An 11320-nucleotide genomic window follows, 5' to 3' on the forward strand; every position below is an offset into this window, starting at 1 on the left:
CGAATTCTCTGATGTTATCTCTAACAGTCTGACAATGCACATGCAGTTTATTGATTACATGCTTGTAGAAAAGTTGTTCTGAGTTACAGCTGTCAAACAAGGTTTGAAGAAGAATAAAATGCCAATACCAGACGACAGCTAATGCAGAAAATACTTTTCTGTCTATTTTGGCACGATGCGCTCCCTCCATACATAATACAAAAGCTTCGAGACGCATCTGCTGCCTGGCCGTCTATTAAACCTGAAAAGAACAAAATGACGCAGAAGTTAGCCTTTTTCCCACATGCGACTATTTTGGGTTGAGAAGTAAAGAGAATTATGTTTAAAGTTCCATTAAATTGATAACTTCAGCAGACAGCAGAATTGCGTTTTAAAAAATGTAACAGAGAATGTAATAGAACACGCGACGTCTTATCCACAGTGCGCGACGCTTACCGCTACGCTACTAGCTGTGACGTAGCTACAGCACATTTGGAAGTGAACAACTGTTCCTCCAGAACATCCGCATTCCACAGTACTGTGGGATAATGCATATGGCCGGGTTGACACTTCTGAGACACAGACAGTTACAGCATTTCTTTTGCACTGCACGATAGTTTCAACAAACAGATAGCGCAATAGAGTAGCTCAAATGGAAAGGAACACTTCCTATTTAAATTTCTGCATCCTACACTGTTGGCAGTTCTGTGTAGGTGGCAGTTAAGTTATTTTATTTCGGTGATTACAAAAAAGAGTCGAATGTATGCACTTGGTAGCCAAGGCAGCTAGTTCATGGCGATTCGGTCAACCAAGTAAATGAATGTACTGAACATCCTGCAAACCACTACAGGCAGCCTGTGTGTCAGAATTCTTATCTTGTGTGCCGCAGCGGTGTTATGATAGAGAAATGAGTGGTAGAGAAGAGGGTTTGGTGGTCTGTTGGACTGATGATAGGTTCATATCATGATGGTTTGGGTTCGATTCCAACTTCTGCCGATGTTTTTTGATAGGGAGAGGCAGATTCTATTCTCTTCTGGCTACGCCAAGTGAAGAAGGTATAATGGCACTGTGGTCTGAAAATCACATTGAACATGATATTCCTTCTCTACCAAGTAGACGTTAGGTGGAACAACAATAAAAAATAATTCAAATGGCTCTGAGCACTATGGGACTCAACTGCTGTGGTCATCAGTCCCCTAGAACTTAGAACTACTTAAACCTAACTAACCTAAGGACATCACACACATCCATGCCCGAGGCAGGATTCGAACCTGCGACCGTAGCAGCAGCACGGCTCGGACTGGAGCGCCTAGAACCGCACCGCCACCGCGGCCGGCTGGAACCACAATAAAGTAAGGAGTGGCGACATGTAGAAACTCTATCACCAGTAACCTTTCTTATATTAGTTATTTATATCCAGTGACGAAACAAACCCTGTGTATGGTTACAGGACACTTATTCCATCTTTTATTTGAGGTTCTGTATGTCGATAAAATTGATTCTGAACTGGAGATGCAACTCAGACCGCCCTTAACGCGGAATTTGATCCCTTCGTGACAATTTAGCTCGACTACAACTTGTTGTTTGTTCAAAACTACAGATTCCTCAACATCTCCACATATTGCGCATGAATGGGTTGGAATCCTGGCCCAGCGCTAAATTTTTCACTATGTATTATCAAGCTCTAGCATGAGAACACCTATCTGCTGGTGGATAATAATTTTTATTTTTAATGCATTTTTATTCGTTGTCAACACTAACGATATCTGACGTTTTTGACTCCCAGTGAGACGCAGAACTGTTTGCGGGATCACTGTAAGTTCAAGGATGTTATTCCGAGCTGCTGGTGGAGAAACATTCCGTAAGTGTCGTCTCTTTGTGTGTAGTCCACAACGATACGTTTGGGGTTCGATTCTCAGTCAACACTGAACTCTTCGTCATATTATTTCTAGTTCAAACATGCTCACATGTCGCTGTTGGTGTAACAAACCCATACTTAACGTTGCTTTTCTCTAGAATTTAACAGCGATATGTGCCGGGTCGCCGGCCGCGGTGGTCTAGCGGTTCTAGGCGCTCAGTCCGGAACCGCGCGACTGCTACGGTCGCAGGTTCGAATCCTGCCTCGGGCATGGATGTGTGTGATGTCCTTAGGTTAGTTAGGTTTAAGTAGTTCTAAGTTCTGGAGGACTGATGACCACAGATGTTAAGTCCCATAGTGCTCAGAGCCATTTGTGCCGGGTTGGAGTCCTGGGAAGGAAAAATTAATGTTTCGTCTCGTCATTTCAGTTAATACATCTAGCTGCTGCCGAGAAAATCCGATATGTCGAAGTTGATTGTGCTTTCATAACAATCCGATTAGGTTCTGGGTTCGAATCCCTGTCCAACACAAAACTTTACCTCACTGCATTTCAAGTAAGTTACTTGTGAAAAAGCAGTATTTAACATTTCTCGTAGTGCGTTAACAGGGACAATAGATACTAGGTTGGAATTCACGACCGTTAAAAATGTTTACTTTATGTAATTTAAAGTTAGTATTTGGCTCTGAGCACTAAGGGGCTTAACTGCTGTGGTCATCAGTCCCCTAGAACTTAGAACTACTTAAACCTAACTAACCTAAGGACATCACACACATCCATGCCCGAGGCAGGATTCGAACCTGCGACCGCAGCAGTCGCGCGGTTCCAGACTGTAGCGCCTAGAACCGCTCGGCCACTCGGGCTGGCAGTTAGTATTTCTTAACTGATACTGTCTAAAATCGATGTATATCACTCTCTTTATGCCTAGTCAGGAATGACTGTTAATTTCCGTCAGTAACGAAATCTTAGTTTGCATGACCTGGGTTTGAATCCATATGCAGAACAAGGTTGTTCGTCGTGTCATTTGAAGTTCTACATATTCTCAACTAGCTGCTCGTGAATAACGTAAATTTTTAATGTCATTTTGTGTTAAATAACAAGTATGATATTTTGCTTTGAAGAGGAAATCATGAATACGACGAACTTACTACGTGCATTACCTATCTTACGTAATAATGAGAGGGCTAACATTTCAGGTATGTTAGTTATTACAATAAATGCGAGCTTACAAGCCTTAAGGACAGTATTATCTGTGATGAGGTGTTCCCTGATATTTTTAGTATCGTTGTATTACTTTACATCTTGAGTTATTGGGATACAGAGCAGTGTTTGCTAGTGGTGATTAGTTGGAACCATTTTCAATAGTAAACGACTGTATCAAGGAGCGATTAGAGGACCTGCTAGACAGCTGCGTTATGTGGGTTACATGGGAATCAGGCGAAATGCAATCCTGAACGTTCGGATACTTTTGAGCGTGACTGTACCTCGTTAACAATCCGATTAGGTGCTGGGTTCGCATCCCTGTCACAAGCTTTATGCGATGGCATTTCAGTTTTAAACATGAGCATACTTTGTTCCTTGTGAATGACACCATATTAAACGTCGTTGGGGGTAGTTCCCAGGACGGTAACTGTTATGACAGGATTCCCAGTTCAGTACAAACATTTTCGTCATTTATTTTCAGGATCTGGATTGATAACTGATAGTGGTGCAAACGTCTATAATTCACGTCTCTTTATGCCTAGTGATCGTGTCTCAATAATGCGCAAACAAAGCTTAGCTTAGTTAGCAATGGCTATAGGTGCTGGGTTTGAATCCAGGTCCAGAACGACGACGTTGGTCATGTCATTTAAAGTTCTAATTTGTGTACACATAGCTGATGATGTGTTACGAGAACAATGATATTACTGGTGATTCGCTGTTAATGTTGAGATTTCCTTAGAGTGCTTGTTGTTGCTGTTAATCGCGTTTTTCTACTATTCCGTCCAATATCCAGTTTCCAGAGCCACTCGCCGTTGAGCGACCTTCAGCACGTGAATGGAAAACCTTTTAGAGAGCGAAAAATTTTTTTTCCGATTGCCGTACAGCTTTGTAACTCCATATATTGTCTCAAGTATTTAATTTTGACTGAGGATTACTGTATGATATATGTAAAATAATCCATTTTCTCAGAATTTTTGGAATGTCACTTGTTGTAATTAAGGTTAGTTTATGAGTGTTATGGGGTATCTCATCGCTAACAACGTGTTTTCTAATATGTTTTGTATCACGATATTAGTTGATGCTTAGACTGACTGCCATAAAGGCCTTTGGTCTCTAGTAGTCTCTTGCGGTACCCATTGTGTGTAGTCAAATGACTGTTGTTTAGAGGACCTGCAACGCAGCTACGTTATGTTGGTTGTATTCGGCAGTGACCCACTTTTTTTGCTGTCAAGTGTACATGTCAGCATGTAGTCTTTGGGATAATAATCAATAAAACTGCTCGATTTATTATGTATTCCTGAGCATACCATGAGTTTTAGAGTTGTACATATACAGCCAGAAAAAATTAGTACACTTTTAAAGGAGACGTCGATTTTGAACCCACCATGGCATACGTCACCTTGGGGATAGTAGGTTTAGTGATGATGGCCTCAACGTCGTCCGACAATAGATAGGATAGTGGCATAGCTACCAGAGCGCAATTGTTTAATGGGGAATGCTCACAGACAAGAGGCTCAGTGTGTTGCAAACTTGTGAAGTAAACTGGCAACCATCCTACAGAGACGCACTCGTGTTTCCTGCAGCCAAATGAGCGAGTCTGAAAGAGATATAATTGTGACCTTCCGAGTGGCGGGATTGTCCTTTCGGATAACTGCCACATAAGCTGGACGTTCTGAGTCGGATGTGAGACGATGCTGGTATCAGTGGCCACGTGCACATTCTCACACCCACAGACGAGGTTCTGGAGGTCCACACAGCACAGACGCTCGTCCGGATCGTGTATTGTAAGGCCAGTAGTGGAAGACCGTACAGCTACCACAGCACAGATAGGAGGCTTGTGAGCCCAGACGTGTCAACACGAACCGTTGCGAACCGGTTATTAGCAGTAGGACTACGGGCACGCATACCTCTATCCCGTGTTTCATTCAGCGCGCAGAATCGACGTGCACGGCCCGGCTGCTGCCGTCAGTGGATGTGTTGGAATGTCACCGCGGTCTTAAGCGATGACAGCAGATTCTGTTTGCGCACTAATAATGATCGTTTGTGCGTACGACATATACTATGTGCGCTTTGTCTCTTAGAGCGCATTCGTCAAAGACACACTGGGCAGTCCCTATGGTCTGGGGTGCGATGGGCAGTCCTTATGGTCTGCGATGCGATAAGCTACAACTTTCGTTGAACTTTGGTATTGCTAGTACCTTTCTTTTGCCGTGCTTGCCACAGGAAGCTGATGTATTGTTCCAACGGGATAATGCTCGCCCACGCACTGCCCTTGAAACTGAACGCGCTCTGCGAGACGCGTCGCGTCTTTCCCAGCTAGCATTATTTCCGGATTTGTCTCCAATCGAGAAGTTGTGGGGTATGATGCAACGAGAAGTGACTCTTCCGAAATATCAAACAACTCTTACAGAACTACGTGAGCAGGTCGAACAGGCGTGGCGTAACGTATCCAAAGACGGTATTCGCCGTATGTACTGAAGGATTACCGTCAAACCTCCTTTCCTATGGACACCAGATGAAAGTTGATATCGTCAAGCCCTGAATGAAAATTGCGCAACGGATAACTGCGGAGGGGAGCTTGAGAGCGCTACCTAGAGAGCGTGCCCTTTCTGTACGATACTAGGCAAGGGCCTGGAGGGCTTACACGCTGATGTGTGGGTCCCTGCACTCTATATCTTTTATTTTAAATGAATTCCTTTAACTTGACTCCTACATGATTTTTGGTGTATGCTAAAGATTGATGACATCGGATTGCCCATTTATTTTAAACATTATCACTCGACTTTACAGCGATTGCAGCAATTGTTCCAGTTTACAGATATTACAATTTTACAACTTATCGCTCGGGTATATTATATACTAATCTGAACGCACATTTCTACGGGCAAGACGGAATTGCGTTGGCCAAATGTATACCACCAAAGTCTCCCAACATTTTACATGGGACATCCACTATGTGAGGAGGATAACGGGCAAACTGGGGACCAGATACATTAACACAGGGGGTCAAATTTCCGACATTAAACGAGAACATTCATTTCCTTACCCAATCCTAAGCTGGAAAGAAAAGAACTAGTGAAATTATTCAAATACCTCTCTTCCACGCTTGAACATCGAGACAGACGCACTGAGGGCACGTCTGCTCACTTACCTGTCTTCTGCAACACTCCCAGAATATGGCGGGCAACCGGAGGTCTTCCTGGGCCCCGGTGGAGGGGATGGTCGAACCACTTGGCCGTGACCAACCTCTCCATCCCAAATCTTGTGACACTGGAACATCTTTGACTTTTATCTGCGTGTGCTGTCTCTCTGATCCCCAATCCAGGAGGAAGGTTGGCACTACTATACTACAGAACTACTACCCAACTAAGATTTGGCCACGTTTTATGGAAAGGTGTGAGGAGGATTAGCAAAGTTCAAGTGCAGATTCACATTCACGTACAAGAAATCCATAATACATGACACATATAAATATGAATTATGAAGCCTGACACATTTCTTTCCAACCGTCCACATGGGTTCTGTTGCACACGTGGTCGGCCGCATCGTGCAATAAAATTGCATTTCCCGTTGCGAGCGAGCAGCGAAACCTCCTGCTTACGGAGTGGAAACGACTGTACCGTTCCAGTACGATCGGCTGGATGTCCAGCGCCTACATTGCCGCCCGTTATGGCTACACTTGGATGTTACATCATGGGCCGATACCTGGTACCTTAGAACCTCTTGTGCTGTTGTAAATGTAATCAGTTCATTTACTCCGTATACAGTTTTTTTGTATCAATTAATAAGGAGCACCCAATCTGTGATTAAAAAGTTTGAAAAAATCTCCAGGAAATTAGCACCCTTAACGTCTGTTAGCAAAGGTTTGGCCTCCGGAGGAAGATATTTCCCAAAGGATTTCGTTACACAACCAACTTGAGGCCATACATATGAATCCACAATTGTAGCCACTTCAATATCGGAATCAGTTTCACGACTTTCATTAAATGCTTCTTCAAGTACTGGCAAACAGTCTACCCTACCTGCTGCATCAGTGCTAGACGTTTCTTCCAGTGGTCCACTTGTCACTGCGTTACCCAGATTACCATCAGTTAGCCTAGTGGTGTTCGAAACTGTAGAGATACTCGTTACATCATCTGAAGCAGCGTCTCTTCCACATTCCGAATCTTCTACGTGATCTTCTGTATCCTCTTCCCAGCACTTCATTAGAAGACCAGAAATATTAATCTGCGGCCGGCCGGTGTGGCCGAGCTGTTCTAGGCGCTTCAGTCTGGAACCGCGCGACCGCTACGGTCGCGGGTTCGAATCCTGCCTGGGGCATGGATGTGTGTGATGACCTTAGGTTGGTTATGTTTAAGTAGTTCTAAGTTCTAGGGGACTGATGACCTCCCATGTTAAGTCTCATAGTGCTCAGAGCCATTTGAACCATTTTTATTAATCTGCTATTGAACTATGATATCTCTACTAAGTCGATCTCACAGATCTACAACAATATTCACAAATGTCAGTATGACCTCTTCAGCCACAAAAACGAACGAAAAGTAAGCAAATTGATTTCATACATATACTCGAGTGTTATCATGTTTCATGTTCATCATGTTTAGTAATTACCCTACACGTGCACTGTCAGCGGAATTAATTTATATTATCTCAGCGCGTCTCACTTTCCTGGTAATGTGTGAAACAATATTATCTGCAATGTACATTATTCATTATAAGAACAATTTTACAGCTTTGAATAAGCAGAATTGGATGTAACTAGGATCTGAATTCACGACAGTCTATTTGTTTAGTATGACGCGGAAGAAAAGTACCTGTAAATTTGCTTACAAGTGACTCCCATATTGATTTTATATTTTAAAATGTATAAAATGTTACCGTTATCTGAGCGTACCGTCGTTTGTATCTGAAGATGTCAGAAGAGTAAATCCATATGGACAGATTCTAGCGGAACACAAAACCAACTCTGCATAAGAGTACCTCAAAGGCTATCAGTAAATGTTCATACCAGCCCTCACTTGTTCGCCGATATCACAAGCCTACCAGCTTGGAAAGATACTTATGAAAGAGACTGCTATAAATATATTAATACTACAACAATGGGTTGTTTGTAGTAAATAAAATAATAAATTGCATTTAACAGCAATAGGGCCTTTATTTACGTGTCACTTAGATGGTTAATATGCACAATGCTCGCTGTTGCTCAGAAGAGAAACCTCTCTGGGTACGTCAGCAAGACAAGCAGCAAATGGTGGAGAACAGTTAAGTGGTGAGCGGTGCTCAGAATTTTCGCAGCTTGCGCTGACGCATTTGGTAGAAGATCTTCCATTAGCAACACGGTTTATAACGTGATTGCAGTAAGCTGGGTGCTCCGAAAATTTATGGTCAGGAGTAGCTTAGATCAAAATATTTACTCACCTTGATTAATTCTTCTGGGGACGACTGAAATATTTCGGTGTTAACAGTGTCCTACAACACTAGGCTATAATTTTATGACATGGTTTATCAGAGTTCCGGAAGACATGAGATCAAGTAAGTCCAGGACATAGATAACTCTCTTTCTAAACTGCTGAAATCGGTGGGGGTAGTGGCAATAAAAAGACTATCGAGGCTGCTTTGTAGAATGTACTAAACTGAAGATATAACATAAGAATCCACAAAATCCCAAAAATAGCAAGGACAATAAGTGCGAAAATGATAGTACAATCAGCTTATCAGCTCGTGCGTCAAAGTTGCTGAAGAGAAAGTACACAGATAAATGGAAAATGAAACTGAAGGTTTGTGAGATGACGATCATTTACGCTTTAGGAATGGTAAAGGGCACAGGACAAAGACAAAGGAAAAAAGGACCTTAAAAAAGACAAGCAGTAGAAACTCTCGCCCTGAGCGGGTGGGTATACCTTTCTGATATGTAAGCCTAGGATGACTTGTTTTTAAGAGAAACAAGACGGGGCGTGGAGTATCATCGAATTGGAATCATTTGCTTTCTGTACGTGTACTTCACATCTACCGATTTCCGTCCTAGTCGGATACTTCCTTCGTGGTGTTCCTTTTTTATTGTCTTAGACATTAAATTGTTAGGAAAATAAATTCTAAGTGCAAAAGTTGACTGTAAATTTATTGGTGAGCAAAAATGTAAAAAAGTATTTTTGATTCACTATAACATTAAAATCACATCCGTCATTTTACAAACATTTTTATTTCATTAAGAGCTGTTCAACCTGCCAGGTCCAGGTAGAGTTTTCACTGTAACAGCGTAAAATAAGAAAGTGTTTTCTCGGGCAAAAACGTCGACTTCGATAGCTCTTTTCTATGGTACTAACATTTTACTCTGATCCTGTTTGACGTTCCAAGCGCATTTCGTTTCCGTTTCGTGGCACCTTCCAAGCTACGTAAGCCATTCTATTCGGCCTTATCGGTTTGCGAAATCGCATTTTTGCTGAGAGATTTTCCGAGAAAAGTATAGATAAGAAACACAATGCAAATGTGGTGGGTTTTCTACAGTTCCAGTGCATGCATTTCAGTCTCTGTTCTTCTTACCCATGTCGTTGCTATCCTTTATACTTTCTTTATAGTTCGATCTACGCCTTTTCGCAAGATGTCGAACTTCATCCTCGTTGCATTCTAAGTGTTGTAACATACATCAGAGCTCGTTTTGTCCGACGTTTGCCTCAATTGTCATCACGCGCTCATGCAATTGTAATTCAAGTTGTTCTAATTGTTTCGTTACCTGACTTGTCGAATCAAAATACAATGGTTCGTTTTTTCAGTTGCTTGGTCTATAAATTTTGCTCCGTTAGTGTAAAACGTCTCTACAGCCACCTTGTACACATCGATTTTTAATTAACTTGAACAGAGCATGGAAATGGACTTGGGATATATACACCCCCTCGTGCTAGTATGTTTAGTAGGAGTCTCCCTTTCTCTCTTCGTCACCTCGTATAAAGTTTCCCAGAATGTTATACTTTGTAATCCTTAAATTGTAATGTTTTCTAGTTCCAGACCTCAAGTTTTTTCCCAGCTTTCAGATATTCCTTTTGCAAGCAGTTATGTACAGGCCTCATTTTCAATATTTGTTCATTAGTTTTCGCATCATATGTTTCATATCCTCTTGATCACAGTCAGTCACAGGCTGAGTGCCAGAGAGGAACAAAGATTGAAACACAGTGGATGACAAAGCACCTCCTTGTATCAAAACGTTCCTAACTACAAACGTGTTACAGCTCGGACATTATTTTGTAATTCAGTTGCCCCTACTGATGCGTTTTATGCAATCCACAACGTCTTCAAATATCAGAAGTAAGATTTTCATATTCTCTCGCTCTCTATGTGCAAACTATTAGTCCTAGAGAAAAAACGAAGGGAACATTTTAGTAGGAAAATGTATGTAATTGCATTTTGTACTACGATGCGTTTTCGCTAGAGACTGTCGTTTCAGAATTATTCGAGAACAATGTAAAAAAGTTACCTTTAAACGCGGTTGCCATAAATAACTAGAAAATCTTGTCCTCTAGCGAATACATACTCAGTAAAAAATTTAACTATATTAAATTACCTACAAAAAGGTCCTGTTCACTGTTCTGTGGGACGAAAGATTTGCACGTAATGCAATGGTAGAGGCAGCTGACCATGTAGATTGTATACTACCATGACATAACTGTGTTTGCCTCGAAGAAAATATGACATGAAAATAGACTAAAAGGACGAAATCTCTACCAAAACTTCGTACAATATCGGAATATACCAGGTTCTCAGTTAATAGTTGATTTAATGAGCACACCAAGCAAAAATTGTTCACTTGGAGACCGTATCACGCCAGTACCGCGCACCATAGAATCTAGCCACGGCAATAGCGTCACTCCGGCGAAGGAGATAGTCCTTAATTTTTTTTTAGATATGTCATATCCATCTAGAGGCACTCCTTGATTATTAGATCCCGTAGAGTTGATAAATTGCGGGGTGTTGACTGATGCCTTTGACCAGTTATTGTAGCCAATCCCAGATGGTCGATTGATTTAGTGGGCCATTCGAGGTGCGGTAAATTTTCATCAAACCAGGAACTTACACATGCAGCTAGTGAACGTGGCTGTTGCGAACAGCCTGCTCATGAATGTAACTGACCACGTTGCTATTACCATCTTGACTCACTATCATGGTAGCCTGAACGAGTCATGGTACGAAAAACACCGCAAAGCATCGCAGAAGCTCCTCTGGCCTGGACTTAAATCTCCACACATTGTGATTTGAGTGCCTCATTGGCCATCGGTCCACCCTAAACCCCG

The 11320-nt window shown here is 42.1% G+C and overlaps 1 non-coding gene across 1 annotated transcript; it reads right to left on the reverse strand.

Annotated features, from left to right (window-relative positions):
* Positions 1-2614: 2614 nt before the first annotated feature.
* On the reverse strand, positions 2615-2698 carry Trnas-gga (transfer RNA serine (anticodon GGA)). The gene is given in 2 exon segments: positions 2615-2649; positions 2659-2698. It is a non-coding gene; the product is annotated as a tRNA-Ser (tRNA).
* Positions 2699-11320: the final 8622 nt, after the last annotated feature.

This window comes from Schistocerca serialis, chromosome 6, assembly GCF_023864345.2.
Source record: "Schistocerca serialis cubense isolate TAMUIC-IGC-003099 chromosome 6, iqSchSeri2.2, whole genome shotgun sequence".
NCBI lineage: Eukaryota > Metazoa > Arthropoda > Insecta > Orthoptera > Acrididae > Schistocerca > Schistocerca serialis.